The sequence below is a fragment of the Oryctolagus cuniculus genome, chromosome 14 (genome assembly GCF_051225735.1).
Source record: "Oryctolagus cuniculus isolate XC-2025 breed Fujian yellow rabbit chromosome 14, ASM5122573v1, whole genome shotgun sequence".
Lineage (NCBI taxonomy): Eukaryota > Metazoa > Chordata > Mammalia > Lagomorpha > Leporidae > Oryctolagus > Oryctolagus cuniculus.
Window position 1 is genome coordinate 52,778,632 of NC_142880.1, and position 27,916 is coordinate 52,806,547.

Below are 27,916 nucleotides of genomic sequence, written 5' to 3' on the forward strand. Positions count from 1 at the left end.
TCTTTCCAGCACATCAAGAAGCCTTGGAAACATCCTTGTGAACATCCCACAAATAATTAAGCCTACCAATGATCAGGTCAAAACAGCTTAATGACCTTCTCTCATTCTCATTCCTAAGGAATATTCATAGCAGTAGCAGGATCTTATTTCAAGATAGTAGAGCTCAGGACAAAGTTAACACCAGCCTCATATGGGGTCGTTGTTGTGGTAATAAGTAGTCCCCAGGGATAACTTCAAAATCAAGCACAGGATCCATTCATCTTAGGAATGCTTTAACTGGTGGTAAGATGTTCAGGCAGGGCTGAAGGAAGCATATGTTCCCTCTTTATAACATTTTGAAACTACACTGAGTTACGACAAAATAAAGGTAGACTTCAAAACATTCATGTAAAGATGAGATTTAAAGAAGTTTGTTAGCACTGTGGCATAGGGAGTAAAGCCTCTATCTGCAGTGCCCACATCCCATATGGGCACTGGTTCAAGTCTGGGCCACTCCACTTCTGATCCAGTTCTCTGCTATGGCCTGGGAGATCAGTAGAAGATGACCCAAGTGCTTGGGCCCCATGCACCTGCATGGGAGACCCAGAAGAAGCTCTTGGCTCCTGGCTTCAGATCAGCTCAGCTCTGGCTATTGTAGCCACTTGGGGAGTGGACCAGTGGATGAAAGATCTCTCTCTCTCACTCTGACTCTCTGTAATTCTGCCTTAAAAATAAATAAATGTAAAAAAGGCTTGCTTTGGTGTAAACATTTTTGAAATCTATGCATAGATTCTTGAGTTTTTTGAAGATCTTTAACATGTTAAAGACATCATAATTGCATCATTAAATGAAATAGCTAGTTAAAAGCAAGATATCAAGATTATTTAGTGATTTTGAGGGTCCTTACATTAAAATTGTATTGACAGAAAACTTAAGACTTTATGCTTCTAGTTGAAGAGCTCCTGGTCTTAAAATCTCCTAGGTTGGCTCTCCTGATAGCACAGCCTGAGACAGGGATCCAGATACATGTGGCTTGTTTAAAAGTTCTCTGTTCTTTTTAGGAGAAAGAGTGTAAGGGCAGAATAGTGCAGAGGTTAGAACTATTCTGGGACGAAATCACATGAAAAGCTATGCAGTATGAATTGCCCTACAGATAGATTGGTCTCATGATACCATGAAAAGCTAGGCAGTATGAATTGCCCTACAGATAGATTGGTCTCAGCCTGAGGACATGGAAGGCCTTCATTACCCTTGTTAGTTAGTCATTGGCTGTAGTCTGTTCTCTGCAGTAGAGCGTATAATGATTAAGGCAATGTGGTGTTCCTATCTGGATAACAGAAAATCTTGAGAGAGGGAGCAACTGTGTGCCATTTAAAGCTGAGATGCTTTTTCTGGCACCACCATATTCAGCTTCCTGGTTCTGCTGCCCTTTGAATCTCTCCCACTGCAGGAGCCCTAAGGAGGGTGTCCAGACTCTTTGGAAGCTGGAAAATGGTATAATTGAGACCTCTACACATCTCCACAAAGGAAATTAACACATCTCCAGTATCACTGCCACTTGAAGACATGGCTGTGGAATTTACTCAGGAGGAGTGTCAGGAGCTAGACAAGGCTCAGGGAACCTGTAGAGATATGTGACGTTGGAGAACTACAGCAACCTGCTGTCCTTGGGACACTGCAGTAGGAAAACCTGAGGTGATCTTCAAGTTGGAGCAATGAGCAGGGCCATTGGGGGTGGCTAAACCTCTAAATCAGAGCCTGTTGGTTGCCCACAGAAGGATGACCAGTTTGGAGCCAACCAGAAAATCAACATATAATTTTGAGGGGTCCTGATGAAATGCAAGCAGTAGAGAAACTTGACGATCCTAATATCCCTGGGAACTCCATCGATGCTAGGAGTTATTAGTCAGTCTCACAAGAGTCGGACTTTTCAGCAAGTGTTTGAACACAGTGGAAAACGAAAGACTTTAGCAGGAAAAGGGTATCCTTTACATATGATCAGGTTCAAATGGGAGACATCTGCAATAGGTCAACAGTCATTGTAGGAAACACAACTGAACACGTAAAACTTTCTGGAAAAAATCCCTACCCCAGTAAACCTCAGTAACCCCCCCCCAAAAATGCTGAGATTCACTGCTACCAATAAAAGAGATCCCATTATTCTCCACCAATGTCTGCACATTGTGTTACTCACACCTGTCTTATTGCATTTAGTTTGTTGCATGTAGGCATGCTTTCCTGAAGATATCAGTTGGCCACAATTTCTAGGAAAGCTTACCATATAAGAGTTAGTTTAGTCAACAACAATAATTAATGCTTATTATCTATCCCTTCTGCAATTAATAAAGATTCTCCCTAACTAGCTCTTTTACTGGGCTATGTAATTGCCTGGGAGGGATTCCCTCCCTGGGGGTTTTGAGTCTGGTTTATCAGGTACTAGCATGCTGTGTTAGTTTACTGGCCCATTTGCAGTTAAATCTAGGCAAAAGGAGCATCAAGAGATACCCAGAAATTCTCTTTAGGGATAGGTAATTTTTTTTCTTGCTCCATAATATAACAGTAGCCTTCATGAGTCTAACAGTCATTTACCTTTGTCAATATGATAACTTGCTTCTGCACCAGTTGGTCTGCTGGCATAAAGAATCTGAAATCCCCAGGCAGCTGTCACAGCTTTAAGACTAGTGGTATTCTTATTGCATCTCTTTCTGTAAGTAACCTACTCTAGATTTAGAGAGCACAATGAAGAGACAAGCAGCTCAAATTCCTCAAGTTGTTCCTAGGAACAACAGTGAGACCACTGATACTTCCACTCCTTCATTCCCAGACACATAAACCCCACATCTGAAGGAAAAGCTGAACGTCACAGTCAACAGTTTAAGGATCATACCCCATTCTGAATGAGAGGATCTCTTCCTCTCAGAGTTTCATCTTCAAGCTGGCTTCCCAGGCCTTTGTTTTCAATAACATTTCTGGGTGCTTTGTTAGAGAAGCAGTTTCAAGTGTAGAGTTTGTGACTGAACTGTGGCCATGAGCATACTCTTGTAGTACTTTTATCTATAAAAGGTACTTGGCTTGAGGGCATGTTTTTGAGGCTCCCACATTGTCTTATCAGACACATTGTAAGTATTTAAATAGCGGAACTAATAGAACCATGACAAGGAAGTTTAAGAAAATCATTTCTGGACTATAGCAATCCCATAAAGATGAACCATTCATAGAGTGGATTCAAATTATATCTTTGCAAGAGTTAATGGAAAAATAGGAAGGGAGGAAAAGAGGGAATTGGGGAGCGAGAGAAGTAGGGTTATCTTCTTAAAACTCTATCTATGAAATCCGTTCTCTTTTTATAGTAAAAGCAGAAGAAGAAAGATGCATCGTTGCCCCTTCCAATCACTAATGAGTTCATTATAATCAAATTGCCACCGCATGACTCATTGTTCTAGTTGCACATTATTATACACTGAGCATCATTCTATGTTACAGGCAGATCAGATTCTCAGCAGCAACAAGAGCTAGATCACACTGCAGAGAGAGGGAGCCCTGCTACTGGAGCTGTGTATAAGCTCTATCTGTATCACTATTACCATTTCTCTCAGGATTTCATGACACAAATGCTGGGATGCCCAAGGACAGACAATTGCCAGCATTTAACACCTGAAGTATGTCAGGTACTAGATAATGTAGTGTCTCATGCATTATGCACTCTCTGATGGACATTCATTTATGATGCAGTTACCTGCACACTATGCTTTAGATTTTGTAGATTCATCCACATTGCTCTTCCTCAGACTTCTAATAAGATTATCTATAAATGCTGTAGGTAATTCTGTTTCTACAAAAAGTGGGATGACTGGGAATATGCCACTTACCATTGTCCTTCAGAGCCAAGCATGCTTGGGATTATAGATCAGAAGCAGTTCATAACACATATATACATTCTGAGCTAAATCATCCTTGCATTATCCTTATAATTTTCCATCCTTCAACAGTTAAGTTTCTCCACAATTGATTCATGCATACCTTAAATGCTTGCAATAGCTGCAGCCTGGCCAGGGCTAAAGCTGGGAGCTGAGAACTCATTCCATGTTTCTCATATGGGTAGCTGTAACTCAATAATATCATAATCACTGCTCCCTCCAAGAATAAACATTATCAGGAAACTGGAATCAGGAGCTATAGCCAGGCATTGAATCTAGCTACTCCTATATGGAAGGCAGGCATCTTAAACTGGACTGCACCCCCTTGAATCTCAATGTATCATTTCTGTTCTACAATGAATGTCTTTTGGGTGCACTGGACTTAATTTTAGCAGGTAGACCTGACTATGTAGTAAATTGATGGCAGCTTCCTAGGAGGATCCAACAGCATGCTTTTCAAATAGCTTTAAATATCTACGGGATATGTCAGGTCTTTGTACGAGAACTCCTAGGAGTCAACGTGACTCTCCTATTAAGACTTGTCATTCCCACCACACACTCCTTACCACAGAAACCTCCAGAAATATGGGATCAGCTAATTCATATGGCCCAAGTGGCTGCTTTTACTGTCAGGTGGACTCGCAGCAGAGCCCTTTTTTACTCACAGCAACACTCAAAATAAGCAGCCTTTCATGTATTCTGACAAATGGACCATTACTTTCAGAGATGTCTTCCAAGTGTTAAATACACTGTCTCCAAAGCTCACAAAGGTCTATCCTGTGCTGTGCTTTTAAGTGGCAGAAAACAGAGGTTGTACAATCTTGCCTAGCACAAAAGCTCTGGCCATCCTAAAACATCACATTTTTTGGAAGAGTCCTGAATAATTTGATAGTTTATGTTACAGCAGACCTAGATCACTTGGATATTCTGCAGAATATCACAATGTAGGGACTGAGTAATTAATTAAACCTGATGCAAAATACTCTGGTTTCTTTGGTAAGAGATACACACTATTAAAAAGTGTTATTTAATTTTCTGGAGAAGGTGAGAATCTGTGAAATTGCATCAGAAATCACTTACAGTTGCTGGAAAATGAGTACCTGGGATTGACAAAGAGGAAAGCACAGAGTAGTGGACACCCCAACAAGTAAGTAATTAGGGAGCTGGAGCTGCACTCCCGCTGCCCTGCCTCACACCAGCACTCCATGTTGTGACATATGCATGATATAGATGTGTGCTTTGAGCTTATGTGAAGTATTTCCTCACTTTTGAATGTAACAATGAAAGCAAATAAGGGTGATTTTGATAACACAAATGTTTATTATTTCTTATTGCATTATTTTTTTCTCTGTTCTCTGTTCATGTAAGTGTGCAGGAGGCTTGACAGGGACAGTGTGCCTTTGCCATGGAAACCGGCATCCTCAGTGGGTCAGGGTACTGAGAGGACTCTAACCACGAAAAAAGGGAAGCCTCAAATAATTCAGTGGTATGTGCTTTCTGAGTCTGGTCTTGCTTTTCAGATAAGTCCTTCCACATGTCTTCTTTAGAGCTATGTCCTGTGGTCATTAGCAAAAAGAACTATCACAAACATAAATTTTTAGGGCTGCATGTTGTTGCATTCAACAAATGTTGGGAAAAGTCAATAATAATAATTCAAAGAAATGATTTATATGAACAGACAATTAGCAGTGACTTATATGCTCACTTAAATACATGTTTACATGGCCCAGAGGCATAGCTGTATATATATTTAGGCACCTACCCACTACACACACACACACACACACACACACTTATGTGTTTTTTTAGTAAAAAATGACAAAGTATAAAAAGACTCTAAAAACCTTTAGAAAATAATATTTTCCAGTTCTATCACCATTTTAAAAATATGCTTAAAATGTGGTCATCACAATGAAAAACTAGCCACTTAGTTCTTATTCATGCACTTCTATTTCAGCATTCCTATTTTTATTATTCATTCTTCTGTTAGTTCTATTGATAATTTTAAGCTTTATTAGTAGATAATTGATAAATTACACCTTTAAAAGGGTGGAAATTGGGTTTAAAATGGTAAGACTGTAAAATAATCACCACGGTCAAATGATTCCTGTATCCATATCCTTTAATTTTTTCTTATACTCCTTATAACACCTCATTTTTCCCCTATGATACTTTCGCATTTCCCCAAGAACCAGTGAATAATCTTCTACCATTATAGATTGGTTTTCATTTTCTGAAATTTTAAATAAATTATGTTGTGTGCATTTTTGCATTCTCTGGCTTCTTTCAAATTGATACTCAGCCATATTTGCAAGCATTATTAATCAAATATTTTGACTTTAAAAAAAAAAACATTATGTATTTGGAGAAGAGAGAGGCATAGAGAGATAGAGTGCTCCTATTACTGCCCAGTGTACACAAAACAGCTAGAGCTGGGCTGGGAGTAGAGCTGATAACTGGAATTCAATCCAGGTCTATCATGTGCTTGGTAGGAACTCAGTAATTTGAGCCGTGTCCTCTGCTTCTCGAGATCTGCCCTGGAAAGTATCTGGAGTCAGAAACCACAGCCGAAAACAAATTCAGGCACTCTGGTGTGGGCATACAACTGTCCTAGCTGCTAGGACAGACACCCACTCTCAACAATTATTTTTGTGGCATTATGGTATCCTTTTGTACAGATACCCAGTAATTTGAGTTTCCATTAACCTTGATGAATACCTGGGTTCCCAATTTGGGGACATTAGAGATGAACTGCTGTGAAAGTGTAAGTCTTTGTGTGGATACGTGTTTTCAAATGTTTAGAGCATATTTTTTTCAGAATTATTTTTAAGCATTTAATATTTTTAATGTTACTTTCATTGTTATATTCTTGTTTTTATTTCCAATTTTAGTGTTTGTTAATATATAGAAATACAATTCTTTTTTATTTTGAACTGTTGTATATTAAGATATATTCTGCAATTCTGATGAAGTTACTTTTTAGGTAGATTTCGTAAGAATGTCTGCCAGATTACCATGCCACCTGCAAATAACAACTTTACTTTCCTAAGAGGGAAGCATCTTTTTATTCTTTGTTTGTCTTAACACACTAACAAGAACTTCTAGGAAAATGTATAAGGACTGATGAGAAAAGACATCCTTTCCTAAACTTAGAGAGCATTGAGTGTTGCACCATTATGCACAATGTAATCTTTAGTTTTCTAAGTTTTTGGTTGTGTTCCTGTTTTGCTGAGTTTATTTTTTTCTTTTTGCACTGATAGATGATGGGTTATTATCAAATCTTTTTCTGCTTCTATAGAGAAAAAAAGCATAAAATAGATTTATTTAAACAAATTAGCTTAGAAAATTGGATGAACTGGCAAGTCCATTTCTTTGGAGGGGAAGCTGCAAACTACCCAGGTGCTGTGTTCTGAGGCAGAATTTCCTTTCCCTCAGGATAATTTAAGTTCCGGTATAAAGCTTTTTAATTGATAAGATGAGAGTAACCCAGATCATTGGGAGGTAATCAGTTCAGATAAAATCAATCAACTGCAGATATTAACAGTATTCCCAAGGAAACACCTGCTTTAGGGTTCATATAAATAACTGGGTCCTGTAGTCTAGCCAAGCTGGCATCTGAAACTGACAATCACATTTACAAAGCAGATTTGAATCTGGAACCCTTTCATTATATGGTCGGTCCTATTTTGCAAATGATTATCTTATGAGCTAAAATCCGAATTTTCTGGTTTGATTATGGAGAGAAGAGATTTTTTCTATATATATTCTGTGTTGTACATTAGCTTTGCTTTGTTGGATGTCTATGTCCTTGTATACCACTTACCATCACATCTACATTATCTAATCTGTTGGAGTCTTTCAGGCCCAGAATCAAGGATTGATACATCTTTCTTTTGAATGCTATAACACAGCAATTATTTTGAACTTGAGTTATTCCTTTTTCTACTTATTGACTATCCTTATCCATGTTTCTATCTTGCCACAGTCTCTCTGCAGGCCAAAAGATTGGCTTATGCTTATTGTATCACCCATATCCATAACAAGTGAAGTCGCAGATAGTGATATTCCCAAATTAATTATTTTATTACAATGACAGAAAATAGAAGAATTCCATAACATCAAATTTTTATTCTGGTAAAGGAGTGATTATAATTATAATGGAATATTTTAAATTGCAACACTCTCAAATAGAATGAGGTTATTGCCTGCTTGATCTTTGTTGTCTTCAGTTCAAGTGCCTGCTACTCCACTATTGATCCGGCTCACTGCTATGGCTTGAGGAAGCAGTAAAGGATGGCCCAAGTGCTTGGGCCCCTGTACCCACTTGGGAGACCCAGAAGAAACTCCTGGTTCCTGGCTCCTGGCTTCGATTGGGTGCAGCGCCGGTCTTTGCAGCCATCTGGGGAGTGAACCAACAGAAGGATGATCTCTCTCTCTCTCTCTCTTTCTCTCTCTCTGCCTCTGCCTCCCTGTAATTATGCCATTCAAATAAATGTCTTTTAAAAAAATGGGTTTACTGTTCAATGTTATATGTACATATATTATTATTTCTAATAAAATTATTTATTTCTTTAATATTTATTTATTTATTTGAGAGGCAGAGCTACAGAGAGAGGGAGAAACAGAGAAAAAGATTCTTCTATCCGTTGGTTCACTCTCCAAATGGCCACAATGGCTAGGACTGGGGCTATATGAAGCCAGGAGACAGGAGCTTCTTCAGGGTCTCATAGATGGGTGCAAGGGCCAAAAGACTTGCACCATCACCCACTCTTTCCCAGGCCGTTAGCAGGAGCAGCAGGGACCCAAACTGGTGCCCATATGGGATGCTGGCACTGCAGAAAGCTTAACCTACTATGCCACAGCACTAGCCCCTGGAATTATTTAAATGTAGAAACAATCATTTTATTTTCATAATGTGCCAATTGATTGCTACAAATAAATGAATAATAGAGTGTTTCTTGACATGAAGATAAAATCTTTACAGACACAAAAAACTAACAATAAAAAAGAAAAGTGAAAAATAAATACCAAAAACCAATTACTAAGCTTGAATTAAAATTTATTTTCTAAAGTAGGACTCAGAGAAAAATATTAATAAATATTAGAAGCAGAGATGGCAAGATATACATACAGCAAGGGAGAAATTATACAATAAAATATCACCACTATGCCTAGTAAGATGTAAAAATGACTTTTTTCTCAGATTAAGGAAGGTTCAGGCAAATTTATTTGAATAGTAAATATTAAATACTACTACAGATAACTTTTAGTTACACTACTGATAACATCTATTACAAATCTAATTAAAATGTATTTATCCTTTCTTGAGATTGTCAAGATAGTGTCATCAAATATCATGGTCAGAAGTGTATGTAGATGAATATGTTTCAAAATTAGAATCAGTTTTTCTTTACAGATTTCTATTTGGTCCTCTCTGAGAGGAATGGGAACAGAACATAAAAGTCAGTTACATTCACACACATACACACACATGCACACACACACACACACACACCATACATACCCTCACAAACACACATCTGTATTCCTACCCAAAGGAAATTTGGCAAAAGATGGAGATGGAGATAAAAAAATACAGACAGATACAGAGATAAAATAATGAGAGATACAAACAGAGAGAAAAAACTTCCACTTGCTGGTTTACTCCCCAAATGTCTCCTACCCCCAGGTCCAGGGCCAGGAATGCATTTCAGATCTCCCACATGGGTGGCAGTACCTAACTCTTGAGTTTGCTGCCTCTCAAAGCATGTATTAGCAAGGTGATCAAATTAGGAAATGGAGTCAGGGACTGAACCCAGGTACTTGGATAACTCATAGGCCAATACTGTACCCACAGTTGACTCCTTTGGTGATACTTATGTTACTCCTTGTTTTAAATTGAGTTTTAAAATAATTGTATTAGTTGGAATTCTCCACAGAAATGGGATATTCTGTGAAGATTTGCTATGGGAATTTGCCTCTAGATTATAGCTATGGAGGCCAAGAAATCTCATGACTTTACCTCCTCAAGCTGGAGAACCAGAAAAACCAGTGGTGCAATTCAGTCTGAGTATGTAGGGCCAAAAGTAAAGAGCATCAGTGTGTGAGGACAGGAGACAAATACCAGCTTCAGGAGAGAGAGCATCCACTTTTACTTCTTTTTTTGCTGTTGTTCTGTCCAGCTCCTAAAAAGATTGGAGGAAGTTCACTGGTGAAAATAGATCATTATTACCGAGTTTACTGCTTAAAATGATAATCTCTTCCAGAAACACTCTCCATGATAGATGCAGAGAGATTATTTTATGAGTTACCTGAGCATCCCTTAGCCAACTCAGGTTGACACAAAATCGACAAACACAAATCTCTTAGCAAATGCAAAATTGGTGTGCAATAGAGGATATGGTTGACTATTCTTTAAAAGTTGAATAATGAAAAGTGATAGAAGTATTGCATAATTGTGTTTTGTTTTGCTATCACAAATATTAACTTGAATGATAAATGAATTACCTGAATAAAAAGCATATATAACGTAACTTGAGCTTCAATGTAGATAGAAAATATTTAGACACAAACAACAAAATAACAAACCCAGGGCAATAATAAAAAAATCATCTATAATTTTATTTTTTAAAATTTTGCTATGGCTCATGCTTGCTAGATTTTAATTTTCTAAAAAATTCACATGAAATTATACATCTATATGAAGATACTGTAGTTAAAGTTCAAGGTAGGAGTCTGCCACCAACATTGTTAGAACAAAAAATGAGAAAATGAGAGTATGACTGTGTTTTTAGAGAAAATACAAATACTTTTGGATAGTTATTTGGAGGATAATGAAATAGAACTAATGAGAAGCAAATACATTTTTTTCTGCCATAATTACTGGCCATTAATTTTGTTCCTTTTCTTTCACTTTAACATTTATCTTTTAATATTAAAATGTAATATTTTTTGCAAATTTTATTTGCTTCTTCATTTATTTATTTAAAAAATTGGACGTAAACTATTTTATTTCACATTGTAATCAAAGGTAAATGACTCCACTGCAAACTTTGAAGAAATTAATAAATTTAGAAAACTTTATGGTTCGTATTTTCATGCTGACCTCTTTTTCATTCAAGTATTTCGACTTTGGAAAGAACTACATTTTGTCAATGTTTTTATATGTTTTCTTATTTATAAAATAGAACTAACAATGTAATTCAAAATAACACTACTAATAATGCTTTCACAGAAATTGTAAAAAAAATGTATGAAAACAAAGATGTATTTGGCAATCATGTAAAGAATTTAAAATTTTAATTTGTGGCCCAGCTTCTGTTAACTTTGAGTCAACTTAAAAGGACATAAGAAAAATACAGGCAGGGAAATAGGAGTCTCTCCTATACAACTCTCCAATACAACTGTGAAACAAGGAAGTTGGGGAGTTCAGGATACATGTGGAATGCGCATTGAAAGGTACACAGAGTGAAAAAGAAAGAAAAAAAGATTGTAGAAATTGGGAAGAGATAATTTTTGCAGAGGCAATATTTCTCATCCTATAAATCTTTCTTTCTCTATATTACTGTAGAAAGAGATCTCCTCTATGCCCTTGTGCCTCCATTTCTATTCAAACTCATTTTCCCTTACAGTCACTGCTTTCCCTGAGATTCCTCTCACCAATTCGCCGTGAAAGAAGTATTGATTGAGTGATAAAGCAAATCCAGTTACATGGCTGTGCTGATCTCATTTCACAAAGGAGTCTGGAGAAATAAATGCATCCTTAGAGTAAACTTCAGATCACTTAACAGTTTTGAAAAGCTGAAATGCCAACCAAGAGAACATTTCCAGGAGAAAGGAATGGCTAAAGAGAGCATGTGTCAGAATAATGCCAAGAGACAGAAAACGCAAAATATTCAGCACAGGAAAAGAGCCTGGATGAAGACAAAGAGGGAGCAATGTTGTTTGAACTTCTTAAGTTTTTCTGTGTAAGGAGAAACTAGGCATACAATGAGATTCAAAATATTTTTAGAAGTGACTCATGACACAATTTATTGTTTTGTTTTGTTTTGTTTCTTCTCTTCAGTTCTCAGATCTGTCTTCTTCAGGTCTTTCAGATAATTTTATTCTAAGATATTCTCAGCACTATTTGTAATGCTTTTAGCATGTGCATTTCATTAAAATGTGATTGTGGTATCCAAGTTGCCTTGAATAGCAGGTGGTATAAGGAAACTGTGAAACATGATTTGGTAGGAGGCTAAGACTCTGCTCTGGGGAATCAGAAGCAATTAAATAACCCGATTTGGGGATTTTGGACCAAGGAATGAAGTCAAATGTTGCAGAACCTTCTTAATACTACTATTACAGGAGAATATGCATCCACATAAAATTGCATATTGGGCAGGGCAGGTTATGAGTGAAACAGTGGGAATGATAATCTGCTGGCTGAGTGATGAGATGGTAAGGACTGACAATCAGGCTGGAATAAAAAACAAAGATCAAAGTAAGTCATAAGAATAATAACTTTAGCGAAGTACTTAAATTTGTGCCTAGTCCATAAGGTCAGGTTAGAACCAGCTTCCTATTCATCAGGTGGTCAAACCAGAGCATAAGGGTACTTAATAGTGTTTTTTTTTTTTAATTTGTTACAACATGTGACAAGGATCCCAATAACACCCATCATGATGACTTTCTTTGTTGTCTGATTCTTTCCTATACTTCCCTTATCTCGGCACTAGAACAGATAAATCTTGTTCCTGTATGTTCATCCTGTGTCTACGGACTGCAAAGTAAAAATTGTCTCAGTCTGCACTAGCAACAACTTACCATGTGGAGTAACATGCCTCCTGTAGGAGTCTAGTCATCCAAATGTAAAAACTTTGCAAAACATAACTTTTGGCAATTTTAAGTGCCGTCACAATAAATTAAATGATAAAGGAAATAAATACACATAAAAATAATATTAAATATGATGATAATAATGGTGACGAGAGAAGAGTATTAGGTGGTATACCAATTCTAACCTCATGGTAGCAGATTGGGTGGTTCAGAATAATCCTCTTGTTGAAAACAGCTAGAAAATCCAGATTCATAGGTGTGCAAGTACAACACATACACGCTGCTCACAGAAATATATGTGTCTACTTGCATGGCCTCACAGGGCAGTGCCATGTCTCATTTGCCTCACTTTCATTTTGGCCTTGATATAGCATCAGAAAACCAGAGACAAGATTAAAATAATAAACTATATATAAAATACTGATTTCCTTCAAATAATAAAAACACATTTGCCAGCTGATTTCTCAACAGCAAATGTTGGATCCTAAAAGATAGTAGAAAATATTTAAATAATGAAATTATCATCTCCAAACCTGTTTCCTCCCATTGTGTGTATAAGGAAGCTCAAGAATAGATAATATTGAAAGAGTAAATCAAATATTTCATTTCTATCATCAGAGATGGATAAATTAATGTGTTAATGTGTAATCCATCTCTCTTGGCACTCAGATCTCAAATGACTCATACATAACAGGAGAAAAACATTTCTTCATGTTTCTTCCTATCTGTACCACCCACAGATATACAACACTATTTTTGTATTACTTATTGCTTTTAAAATATATTTAATTGTATGTATTTGAAAGACAGGAAGAGAAAGAGATAGACATCTTCCATCTGCTGGTTCATTCTCCAAATGCCTGCAACATCTAGGATTATGCCAACCCAAAGGCAGGGCCGTAAAACTCAGTAGGTCTGCAGCATGGATGATTGGGACTCAACTTCTTGAGTTCTAACCTACTGCCTCTTTGGGTAAGTATTAGCCAGAAGCTGGGTTGGAAGCAAAGCTAGGACTTGAATGCAGTCACTAAGATGGGGTGTAGACATCCCAAGTTGGGGACCACTGCATCAAATGTACATCTCTGTTTGTTGCTTTTTTTGTACAAAAATAGCTTGCATGTAATTAATATAAAAGAGTACTTCAAAATAGTTCCAAGAAAAATACTTAAAATGTACATTTATTTTGGTGCAAATTTATTTTTGAAATGCATGCATACAAGAGATCTTTAAAAAGTTTGTGTGTTGAGGAGTGGGAAGTGTTGTGGCAGAGGAGGTTAGGAGTCCCCACTTGAGATGTCATCATCCATCTGTCAAAGCAGAGTCCAACCCCAGTGACTTCTTTGTTTCCAATCCAGCTGGTACACCTGAGAAAAGAGCAGAGGATGGCAAGAGTACTGGGGACTCTGCCACTAACGTGGAAGACTCAGATGGAGTTCTTGGCTCTGACTTACAGCCATCTGGGAAGTGAACCAGCAAAGGGAAGAACTCTCTCACACTGTCTCTCCCTCTCTCTCTCTCTCTGTTATGTTTTCTGATAAATAAATAAATCCTGTGTGGGAAATGGCTAAATAACCTTCTATTATGTATATGTACTATATTTGCTTTAATCATGGGTTGATGGACATCATGGTTGATTCCATACCTTAATTGTTGTGAATAGTGCTGCTACATACGTGGTGTTCCAGGCCATCTTTTGCTATAATAACTGCATGTCTTTTGGATATATATCTAGTAGTGGAATCACCAAAATTATATGGTAGTTCTATTTCAAGTTTTTAAAGAAATCACAATGCTGCTTCCCGTTGTGGCTATATTAATTTATATTCCCACTAAAACTATGTAGGACTTCTCTTTTCTTCACATCTTTTCCAGAATTTGCTACTTTTTGTCTTCTCTTTAATTTTATTTTTGTTGAAAGGCAGAGTTACAGAGAGAGAGGGGAGGAGGTAAATGGAGAGAAAAAGAGATCTTCCATCTGCTGGTTCACTACCCAAATGGCCACAATGTCTAAAGTTGTGCCAAGCTAGAACCAGGAACCTGGAGCTTCTTCCAGGTCTCCCATGTGGGTGCAGGACCCAAGCACTTGGATTCTCTTCTGTTGCTTAACCAGGTACATGAGCAGGGAGTTGGATTGGAAGTGAAGCAATCAGAATTTGAATGGGCACCCATATGGGATACTAGTATTGCATGTGCTGGCTTAACTCACTAAGCTACAACATCAGCCCCAACTTTTTGTCTTCTTGATAATACCTATTCTTTTTTCAAAAACTTTTATTTAATAAATATAAATTTCCAAAGTACAACATTGGATGATAGTGGCTTTTCCCCCTATAATTTCCCTCCCACCCGCAACCATCCCATCTCCCACTCCCTCTCCCATCCCATCCTTCATCAAGATTCATTTTATATTATCATTATATACAGAAGATCAACTTAGTATGTACTAAGTAAAGATTTCAACAGTTTGAACCCACACAGATACACAAAGTATAAAGTACTGTTTGAGTACTAGTTGTGCCATTAATTCACATAGTACAACACATTAAGGACAGAGATCCTACATGGGAGGAGTAAGTACACAGTGAATCCCATTGTTGATTTAACAATTAACACTCTTATTTATGACATCATTAATCACCTGAGGATCTTGTCATGAGCTGCCAAGGCTATGGAAGCCTTTTGAGATCAGAAACTCCGACCTTATTTAGACAAGGCTATAACAAAGTGGAAGTTCTCTCCTCCCTTCAGAGAAAGGTACCTCCTTCTTTGATGGCCCGTTCTTTCCTCTGAACTCTCACTTAGAGATCTTTATTTAAGTCATTTTTTCTTGCCACAGTGTCTTGGCTTTTCATGGCTGAAAAACTCTCATGGGCTTTTTAGCCTGAGAAACTCTCATGGGCTTTTTAGCTGGATCCAAATGCCTTAAGGGCTGATTCTGAGTCCAGAGTGCTTTTTAGGGCATCTGGCATTCTATGACTTTGCTGTGTATCCTGCTTCCCATGTTGGATTATTCTCTTGTTTTTAATTCTATCAGTTATTATTAAAAGGCACTAGTCTTATTTATGTGATCCCTTTGACACTTAATCCTATCATTATGATCAATTATGAACTTAAACAGATCACTTTTACTAGTAAAATGGCATTGGTACATGCCATCTTAATGGAGATAATACCTATTCTAACATGTGATTGATACCTTACTATGGGTTTCATTTACATTTCCATTTTTTTTAACTTTTATTTAATGAATATAAATTTCCAAAGTACGGCTTATGGATTACAATGGCTTCTCCCCTATAACGTCCCTCCCACCCGCAACCCTCCCCTTTCCCACTCCCTCTCCCCTTCCATTCACATGAGGATTCATTTTCGATTCTCTTTATATACAGAAGATCAGTTTAGCATACATTAAGTAAAGATTTCAACAGTTTGCTCCCACACAGAAACATAAAGTGAAAAATAATAGATGATTTTTTAAATGATGATGAAATCAGATCAGACCTATTGTCATGTTTAATCCCAGTGAGAGTCAAGTTGGGAATTGATAATTTCTTTTTTTTTTTTTTTTTACAGAAGATCAGTTTAGTATACATTAAGTAAAGATTTCAACAGTTTGCACCCCCATAGAAACACAAAGTGAAATATATTGTTTGAGTACTCGTTATAGCATTAAGTCTCAATGTACGGCACATTAAGGACAGAGATCCTACATGAGGAGTAAGTGCACAGTGACTCCTGTTGTTGACTTTACAAATTGACACTCCTGTCTATGGCATCAGTAATCTCCCTATGCTCCAGTCATGAGTTTCCAAGGCTATTGGAAGCCTTTTGAGTTCTCCGACTCTTATCTTGTTTAGCATTTCCATTTTTTTAAGATTATGTAAAGTTAGAGTTACAGAGAGGGAGACAGAAATCTTCCTTCACTTTGTGAAAGGCTGCAGTCACTGGGGCTGGGCCACACTGAAACCTGAAGCCTGGAATCCATTTGGGTCTCCCATGTGGGTGGCAGATACCAAGGACTTGGGCTGTTTTCTGCTGCCTTCTGAAGTGTCTTAGCAGAGAGTCTGATTAAAAAGTAGAGAATCAGGGACTCGAACTAGCACTCACATGGGGTGCCAATATCACAGATGATGGCTTAACCTGCTGCTACACAATTCCAGCCCCTGAATTTTCTTGATGTATTTAAAAAGAACACAAGTCCCTGAAATGCTGAGTTTCAGAATTTAATAAATATATCATTACAAATGGGAGACTCTTTTCTAATAACTCAATATATTGATCAAATGCAGATAAATTTAATGACTGTGTTACACTGAATGATTTTCTGGATGGTGATTGATGGGCATCCTGAAGTTAATAATGCACACCACAGTTTTTCTGTATTCAGAAGTATAACTGTACTCTAATATGGCACATCTCAATGTGTGCCTCTCTGCTACCTACCTATGTGATTGCAGAAAAACAGCATTTAACTTTTTTGGCTTCATAAATAATTTAAGAATATTAGACTAAAGAATTTTAAAGGTAATTTTGAATTCTATCTTAATCCTACCTAATGTGATTTCAAGCTTTCTAGAGTCAAGGTGTTATGTGACACCAGTGTCAGCAAATTAACAGTAGGTGGGGGTATGTTAATGCAATAACAGTTGATGTAACCATTTTTGTAAGAAGTGTTTGGATTCTTGAAGCTTCCCAAGTCAACTATTCCTCAAATATTTGATCATTTTTGACTTACAAAAAAACTTAATTTAAAAAATCAAAAACACCAATAATTAACATCATTATAATTACCATATTTCAGAGAAGAAAGTATAAAAATAACTCTGTGAATAACTCCCAGCAGAATTTATTCTTAGCACTTCAAATCATTTCCATGATATTGGCAAGATATTTCACATCTCTGGAAATCTCTTGAGGAAGAATTAAATTAGTGCTTTTAAAATATATTTAGCAGGAGAATTCTTTTGACAGAAAAACACACACCCAAGTGACTTTGGACATTTTGGATGGAATGGATCCATTTCCTTCTCCTTTTTCTGATGTTCCATCTAATACAATATTCCAGGTCCAGTGGTTGAAATCAAAGTTCTACAAAACACACTGAAAACCACTAATACCACTCTCCCTGAGGCTTGTGATGATTTTTTTTTTTTATTTCTGGAACATTGATAGGTAGGTAGGTAACTGCCACCATCTGAGGACTTAAAAATTTCCTAATGCCCAGAAGCACTTGGACTTAATTTGTACAGGTATATCTAATTATCACACCTTAATTGGCCATAAAGACTATCTGAAGCCAGGAGCCAAGAGTTTTTCATGGTTTCTCACGAGGGTGCAGGGGCCCAAAGATTTGAGTCATCTTTTACTGCTTTCCCAGGCCATATCAAAGAGCTGGATCAGAAGTGGAGCAACCAGGACTCTAACCGGCACCCATATGGGATGATGGCCCTGTAGGAGGCGGCATTACCTGCTACAACACAGTGCCAGCCCCCACAAATGACTTTAGTTTGATTACACTGCCGAATTTACATGAGACAATATCATATCTTCAATTATGCTATTTATGCTCAATTTTGATTGATGAGAGGATTAGCTTAAATCATGACTATCAGTGATCAAGTAAGTCCTGTTATTGAAAGGGTAGGAAGAGGGAGCTAAAATACAAGGTTTTTTCAAAGGACAGCAACTGACAACATTTCTTCTTCCCTACCCCAGTTATATTGGAATGCCTATAACATATTATTTAATGTTTAAATTATATCTTCCTTCTTATTATTCTGGAAATATTTTTTGAAAATGCATTTTTTCTAGTAAAAATGTTTATTTTCTCATCTAATATAGCACCCACTCAGGAACTAGACATTGCTTTGAGCACTCTAATTTTTTTTTGTCTTGTCATCTTTTTTATTTTAATTTTAATTAGTTTTTGAGAGATTCAGTTTGATTTGTAGACACAATTCTTTTTTTTTTTAAGTTTCAGCACTTAAGAAGAATTGTGTATTGATTACAGTATTCAACCAAAAGCATTAAGTAGAACAAACAAAAAAAAAAAATACTAAGAGGGATAACGTATTAAGCTGCTCATCAATAGTCAGGGTGAGGGCTGATCAAGTCACCGTTTCTCATAGTGTTCATTTCACTTTAACAGGTTTCCTTTTTGGTGCTCAGTTACTTGTCACCTATCAAGGAGAACAAGTGGTATTTGTCCCTTTGGGATTGGCTTATTTCACTCAACATAATGTTTTCCAAATTCCTAACAGGGATCACTTTTCAGTTAAAATTTAAACACCTAAGAACAATTGTGTGTTAATTACAGAGTTCAACCAATGGTACCAGAACAAAAACAAAATACTAAAATGGATAAAGTATTACATTGTACATCAACCGTCAGGACAAGAGCTGAAAGATTTATTTATTTTACTATTAGTCAGAGTTACAGAGAGAGAGAGAGGGAGAGAAAGAGAGAGAGAGAGAAAGTCTTCCATCTGATGGTTCACTCCCCAACTGTCTGCAATGGCCGGAGCTGCGTGGATCCAAAGCCAGGAGCCAGGAATTCTTCTGGGTATCCTACGTGGGTACAGGGGCCCAAGGACTTGAGCCATTTTCTGCTGCTTTCCCAGGCCATAGCAGAGAGCTGGATCAGAAGCAGAGCAGCTGGGACTAGAACCAGCACCCATATGGGATGCCGGACTTCAGGCCAGGGAGTTAACCCACTGCGCCACAGTGCCAGCCCCTTGTAGACACAATTCTAAGAACATAATGATATACCCTTTCACCTTCTCTGCCTCCCACTCTCTTCCTCCCTTTTTCCTTCAACCTTTCTATCTTTTTTTAGTTTTTGAGATATCATAATTTAAATTTATATTGTAGTAAAAAAGCTTAATACTTCACTAAGAAGATTAATGCATAAAAAGCAAAAAGACACAGTTTAGTGAGAATATACATAATGACTAAACAATAAAATGGAATGGAAAAATGACCATTTCACCCTTATACAGTAATTTTTAAAGTAATCACAAATCATGAAAACTATAGTAATATAGCATTCTTAATCACTGGTTTGACAAAGGTATAAAACAGCATTTTACAAAACTGTATTTGCAGCAATATTGATACATACTGATCTTTCTTTATACACAATGGAATTTTATTCAACTAAAAAAGAATGTAATTCCACCATTTGCAGCAAAATAAACACAACTAGAGGATATCATTGATTTAAATAAGCAGGGTTCAGAAAGACAAACATCATATGCCATCCCTTGTATGTGGGAGCTGAAAGTTAAATATATATATAAAAATAAAATTTGAAGTTTAAAAAGATCACTTTAAGCTGGCACCACGGCTTACTTGGCTAATCCTCCACTTGCAGAGATGCACCCTGGGTTCTAGTCTCCGTTGGTAGGCCAGATTCTGTCCCGGTTGCTCCTTTTCCAGTCCAGCTCTCTGCTGTGGCCCGGAAAGGCAGTGGAGGATGGCCCAAGTGCTTGGGCCCTGCACCCGCATGGGAGACCAGGAGGAAGCACCTGGCCCCTGGCTTTGGATTGGCACAGCGTGCTGTCTGCCGCAGTGGGCTGGCTATAACAGCCATTGCGGGGTGAACCAATGGAAAAGAAGACCTTTCTCTCTGTCTCTCTCTCATTGTCTAACTCTACCTGTCAAAAAAAAAAAAAAAAAAAACACTTTAATTATTGGTTTTGCTTCCTACTTAGGCTATCAGGTAATTTTAAGATAAAATTGTAAGAACATATATAATAGACATAATTGTCCTTAAATATATTGAAATCTTTACAAATTTAACAATTATGACAGATTAATATAATCATGTTAAAATGTTAAGTAATATTATACACACTGACATGACAATATGAATAAAATGCATTAGCCTTAATTGTAGTAAGTTTCATGTATGAATCACCATTTAGTGCAATGCACACTTAAATTTTTTAAGTTTTTAAAGAGCATAATACATGTTCTTTAAATCACTATGTGTAAATTTTATAAATTTACTGTATCCATTTTATTACTTCAGTTATGCACAGAACAATCACAAACAAGGAATGAAAGATTTTGGAAGCTAGAAGCAGCCAACAGTATAGAGCAGTGAACCCCTATGATGTTGCTTAATGGAAAGACTTAACTGTGCACCTTGCTCTTCACTATAGATGAGCACAAGCTTTTCCATCCCCATGGCAGCCCCTGGACATGAACCATCTGAGAAACGTGCATCCTAACTCCTCAGACAATAAGATCACTCAGTTTTCCATCATTTTTTTAAACTTTTATTTAGTAAATATAAATTTCCAAAGTACAGCTTATGGAATACAATGGCTTCCCTTCCCCATAACTTCCTTCCCACCCACACCCCTCCCATCTCCCGCTCCCTCTCCCATTCCATTCACATCAAGATTCATTTTCAATTATCTTTATATACAGAAGATCAATTCAGTATATATTAAGTAAAGATTTCATCAGTTTGCACCCACACAGAACATAAAGTGTAAAATACTCTTTGAGTACTAGTTATAGCATTAATTCACATTGAACTACACATTAAGGACAGAGATTCTACATGAGGAGTAAGTACACAGTGACTCCTGTTGTTGACTTAACAAATTGACACTCTTGTTTATGGCATCAGTAATCTCCCTAGGCTCTAGTCATGAGTAGCCAAGGCTATGGAAGCCTTTTGAGTTCGCTGACTCCGATCTTATTTAGACAAGGTCGTAGTCAAAGTGGAAGTTCTCTCCTCCCTTCAGAGAAAGGTACCTCCTTCTTTGATGGCCTGTTCTTTCCACTAGGATCTCACTCGCAGAGATCCTTTATTTAAGTCTTTTTTTTTATTTTTTGCCAGAGTGTCTTGAGTTTCCATGCCTAAAATACTCTCATGGGCTCTTCAGCCAGATCGAATGCCTTAAGTGCTAATTCTGAGGCCAGAGTGCTGTTTAGGACATCTGCCATTCTATGAGTCTGCTGTGTATCCCGCTTCCCATGTTGGATCGTTCTCTCCCTTTTTTATTCTATCAGTTAGTATTAGCAGACACTAGTCTTGTTTGTGTGATCCCTTTGACTCTTAGACCTATCAGTGTGATCCATTGTGAACTGAAGTTGATCACCTGGACTAGTGAGATGGCATTGGTACATGCCACCTTGATGGGATTGTATTGGAACCCCCTGTCTCCATCATTTTAGATGGAATTTCTGCCAAATTTATTCTTCACTTTTCTTATCTTTTTGCTTCCTTAACACATTTTAAAATTTGCTTTCCATTAGAAATGGTCACTAATTCAAGAACTGGTCAATACAGAAATAACTCAGGAATAATCAAGAGCCATGGTCAGTGAACTGAGTGTGCTCTTTGGTATTTTCCAGCCTTAGCTCTCATTTGTATTTAATAAATAGATATTTATATGGTATATACACACATATAATTAGTCATGTTTTTTTCTATACCATGATTTCATTATAATACATCCAACTTAAATTCACATCATAATTATGGCCACAGTTACTTGTTTCCATTCTTATCCATAAACCATTCCCTGGCATTAAAAATAGGCTTTTTGTTTTGTTTTATTTGTTTTATGTCAACTTATAGACTTATTGGTCAGTATTCATCTGTGTAATCCAATCTCTCATCTCTGTTGGCTTTTTTCTAACATTTACCGATTTACTATGTTTGTGCTCTGATATTCTGTGTGAAAGTAGCTTCTTCTGATCCTTAATTACATAAGAAATAAAGATAATTAAAAAATCCATGAAAAAAACAAACACATGCTCAAAGTCTTGACCATGGCAATGTTCAAAGTTTACTCCAATATTTATCTTATAAGGTCAGAGCAAGGGAAATTTCTCAGGCGTCCTGTTCATGTCTCAGTCTGTTAGGCCTGATGTCACTAGGTGTCAGATGGAGGTTTTTCTCAGGGATCCTCCTTCTTCCCCGTCAGTGAGATTCCTCTACTAGTGTCAATCTAAGAGTTTCTTTCCCCTCCCCAGTAGTAGAGATCTTTTTGTCTTTCCTATTTCTCCAGCAATGGTAAGTCTTTTCCCGGTCCCTAGGAATAGCAGGAATGTTGTCCCATCCCAGCATTGAAGAATGCTGTTCCTTGGGAGAACTATAATCTAAAGGAAACTATTCTTGTGTGTGGAAGCAGCTGTCCCCCCACCCCCACCAGCCAGTTCTTCAGTGGAGGAGGGGAATTTTCTAGTCTCACAACATGATCCACAATCCTTTCCTGAGCATTTGTTGGCGGTCTCTGGAGCACATCCTGATAGTAGTTGTAAACTCTGATGACCATCAGAGGTTTATGCTTTCACAGCAGCCAGGAACATGTACATTGTTAGGATTCATTGTCAGGCTTGGTTCTCATCACTGTTTATCATCAAGGCCTTAAACACTGCCCCAAAAGGGGAGTCATATAATAAATATGAGTTATTTCAAATTTAGCTCATATTTTACTGACACTAATTCATTATACTCTTGTATGAATTGTAATAATTTTCCTATATGTAAGCATTCTAATTTTTCCATGAATGCCAAATGTGGAGTTTGTGTCTATTTAAAGAAATTAAAACATTTATGTATATTTAATTTTATTTCTGCAGAATACAAGAGTACTGTTGCTTGAACATATAGTAAGTATATTTAATCTCATAATATACTTGAACTGTTCACATGTTGCTCATAAGGAGTATCATTTTATATACCATCAATATTATATGAGAATTCCTATGTTTCTAACAGACATGATTTTATGATCTATGCATTGGAAATATTTCAGTAATTTTTCTTTGACAATTAATTACAGACACATGCCCCTTAATGTTGGGGATAAATCCTGAGAAATCAATAATCAGGTGGCTTTCCTGTTGTGTAAATGTCACAGAAGGTACTGACACAAACTAAGATGTCTATGAAATCACTAGGTGACATAATCTAATGGCACCACCATGTTTTGTTACATGTGATTGTAAACACTTTTCATATATTAATTGGGTATTTGAAACATCTTCTGTAGATTTTGATTTTGACCAATTCTGAACTGCATTGTTTTCTTTTCTGTCATATTTAAGTGTTTTCAGTGTCAATTCACTGTTTTCCATGTTTTCATTTGTCATCTAGTCTTTGAGCAACACTTTCATATAATTATAAATCTAATATACTGATGAATAGTTGGAAATAAATATGAATTTGTAAGTGGATTTATTATAAACATCTGGGCAGTCTTCAAAAATATATTAATTGGATTTTACATAGTTTTGGTATACTTAGATTATCTATATTACGCTCACCTTAAACTTTTGTGTATGTCCATCTATCATTTCTCATACTGAAGTTTATATTTGTTGTCAGTGATCTTTTCAGATGGAGATCAAAGGGAGCATATGCAATATAGAACCCAAACACAGAGAAAAAGATCTGAAGCAGGGAATCAAAGAGCAATTTCCCCTGAGATTTCATTTTCTTATTTCTTCTTAGTGTGGTGAAGCATGAAAAATGTTAAATTCCAAAATTTAAGAAAAATATTAACAGAAAATCACACTAATAAATTCAGTCAGATTCTACCTACTATCAAATTTAGCATCTGAGATTCTCCTTTATTTCTGTCACTTAGATTGTAATAATACTATTTTCTTCTTTTATATTATTTGAGTTTACAAATAGATCTGTCTGTAGAGGTATATGTTTAAAGAGTTATTTGAAATATTGTATTACAATAAATTTTTTTATATTTGTTCGTCTAATCCTCATAATACTATTGAGGTGTGAATGACATTTTTCTATGCTTTACAACTGAAAACAAAGTCACAAAAGGCTAAGTATCCCTTGACATGTCACCCAAGGAGAGCAAGAGAGCTTGGACTAAATGTTTTTTTGGGGGGGTTTTGAGTGAAGTTCCTTCAAGATGTAATTAATTCTTTTGCTCACATTATCAGTCTTCATATATCAGTCACAGAGATGGTGTTGTCTTCTGACAAGGTATTTTTATTTTATTAGCTTCCTATTACTGTAAAGTGATCTGATGGAAACACAGCCAGTATTGGGGGTACAGGGTGTAGGTACATTTGCTCATAAACATGGGAATTTAATCTTACACTCATTCTCTGAAATACTATACAAGAAATGTCAAGAAAAATATGATTTGTGTGTTTATCATGATCACTATTCAATTCTGTATGAAATTATTTCCATTTATTTGTAAATGCATCAAATATTAATTTTACCTATGACTTTTTCATCAATCTAATAATTTAATACTGTGAATATTTTACAGACTCGTGTGTTTCTCGTCATAATTTTAGCACTGACACATAAGTGCAGAAATTTCCTAATTACTAAATTGTATCATTACACAAGTTATTAATTTTACCAACTTCAATAAATGCCCCAATATTTGTTGAGTATGTGCACTGCAAACTATTTTGATAGGAATCAGCATTGAAGAAACCTTAAAGTGGAATACCTGATGGCTGTTTTAATGAGCCTAAGGCAACTTTATACGAAGCACTTAAAGACACATGAAAATTTAAACACTAGTGTTTCCACTTTTTGTCTTCCATTTTTATTTCTAAGAACAAAACTAGGTCACTACTATCACTCTCCTGTCATTATTCTCCAAAATAAAACCATGGATCTTGATATCTATCTTAAATTTATTTTCTTTTCTTGAAACATTCCATTTGTTTTTTAAAGAAATTTTATTTATTTACTTTTATTTATTTATATTTATTCAAAAGGCAGAGCCACAGAGTGAGAACGAGGGAGGGGAAGGGAAAGGGAGGGGAGGGGAGGGAATTTAGATAAAACAGGGGAGAGGAAAGCAAGGGAGGGGAGACATCATTCATCTCTGGTTCACTCTTCAAATGCCTGCAACAGCTGGTACTGTCAAGCCAAGTACCCAGTAGTTATTTCCAGAAACCAAGTATTTGTGCCATCACCTGCTGCCTCTCAGGATGCACATTAGCAGGAAATCCAGTGAGGGGTGAAGTGGGAACACATTATTTACATTGATATGCAAGTGTTTCTGAAAGGAGAGATTCAACATTAGAATAAACTGTAGACTCTTAAAATTATAGATGACTTGGTCCTACCCCATGTCAATAAAATTAGTACCTGAAAGATGAACCCACAAATTGGTGTGAAATGGAAATAATTGCTATAGCTTTGACACTGGTCCAGTCAAAAATTTTAAGTTTCAGCTTCAATATCTTCAGTATTCACAATTTTTATAACACTCCCAGTAAATGTTGAGGGGACTAATTTTGCATTTATCACATTTTAATGCAGTTGTGTATTGAACTATCATCTTATTAATGACAAGGCAAACTCTTCTATCTTGTTCATTATTGTATCCCAAAGCCTGGCAAAGAGCTTGGATCCAAATTGAATAGTTTTGTAATAACTATTTTTGAATCAATTTTGTTAATGAATCCTGGGTGCAACAGGCAATACATACTAAGCGGTTCAGCAGTGTATTTCCATGTGATTTGAAAATGGGGCTATAATTAACAGGGGTAAGCCTCAAATATTTAAATGCCATAACATTATTCATTCAGTGTGAGCAATTATAAAATTTTACAATTTTATTTTTTTATTTGTAGAGAGAAAATTATAGGCTGAAATTAATAAGAATTATTTTGATTTTTTTTTTTTTTGACAGGCAGAGTGGACAGTGAGAGAGAGAGACAGAGAGAAAGGTCTTCCTTTTTGTCATTGGTTCACCCTCCAATGGCCGCCGCGGCCGGCACGCTGTGGCCGTCGCACCGCCCTGATCCAAAGGCAGGAGCCAGGTGCTTCTCCTGGTCTCCCTTGCAGGGCCCAAGTACTTGGGCCATCCTCCACTGCACTCCCTGGCCACAGCAGAGAGCTGGCCTGGAAGAGGGGCAACCGGGACAGTGCCGGCGCTGCAAGGTGGAGGATTAGCCTAGTGAGCCGCGGTGCCGAACAATAGGAATTCTTTAATAAAATAATAAAATGCTTTCCTTTTATGGCTAGAAATTGTTACAGAATTTTAAATATATATAAATTTTCATATAAAAATACTCTAAATATAAATTTATCCAAAAATCCTATCTTGCTATGGTAATGGAGTAAACCACTAAGACACTTAGGAAGTACTGAACCTGGTGTTATTGTACAGAGTATCCAATTCACTGTCTATTTAGATATATTATTAATAATATATAATGTGTGCTAATTATATGCTGTCAATACTACAGTAAATGTATACATAAATGTATGCATAAATGCATTTGCTTAATTTATTATCTTTATTACTACAACTTGTTCATTAATATGAATTGCCCAACAGGTTGAACATTTTATTTAATGTTATTTCCCTTCCCATTATTTTTAATAACATCTAAATATTAATTACATTATATAAATATAAAAATCAATTTTAAAAATGATTTTATAGTTTATACAGTTGTATATATGTCAAGAAAGTTTTGTTTGGTTTTCTTAGGAGGAATGCATGTCTTTTCTTAGGTAGATACATATCTTTTCATAGAAATAGACACCTAAATACTACTTTCTTTAAGGACTATACAAGACAGATTTTTAACAATAAATGTTTGTATACAGAAAAGGAATTGTGAACATATCTTTACTTAAATCGTGGTAAGAAAATTTCAGTAGAAAGATACAGCAAATAAATGATAAAGAATGTGAAAAAGCTACTAGAATTTATTACCTATAGCTATGAAAATTTATGAAGTGTGGGCATGGATTTTTTGAGCTAGCTATCTGTGTTTGTAGATAGAAAAAATAAAGTTATAAAATGGGAAGAGAGCTAATGAGGTAATGTGCATTTGGGGATGAAGTGTGTTGTACAAGGAAGCATAAAACCAATGAAAAATATGTCATGAAAGCAAACCTGGCTGTGCTCCTTACATTTTTGAAAAGATTATGTTAACTGCTGAATATTGTAAGAGACATTGCCATATATTGCACATAATCCTTTAAAATACTGCAAATGGGGACAGATAAGATCACAGGAAAATCTCTTGAAAGAAATGAGCACATGTTCTAATCAGTCCTTTGTTTCTAATTATACAGTAACGACAGATGCTAGGAGTGGTGATTAAATTTCATAATTTCAATTTCTGGTCAATAAAAGATGTATCATTAAGGGGGATAAATAGAATGTTTATAATCTAGAATATTATTGTTGCTTAATAATGATAATTTTCCGAGATAG

The 27,916-nt window shown here is 36.3% G+C and overlaps 1 long non-coding RNA gene across 1 annotated transcript; it reads left to right on the forward strand.

Annotated features, from left to right (window-relative positions):
* The first annotated feature begins 6,456 nt into the window (after positions 1 to 6,456).
* Positions 6,457 to 12,563, forward strand: LOC138845217 (uncharacterized). Its single transcript, XR_011382105.2, has 2 exons — positions 6,457 to 6,660; positions 11,528 to 12,563. It is a non-coding gene; the product is annotated as an uncharacterized LOC138845217 (long non-coding RNA).
* Positions 12,564 to 27,916: the final 15,353 nt, after the last annotated feature.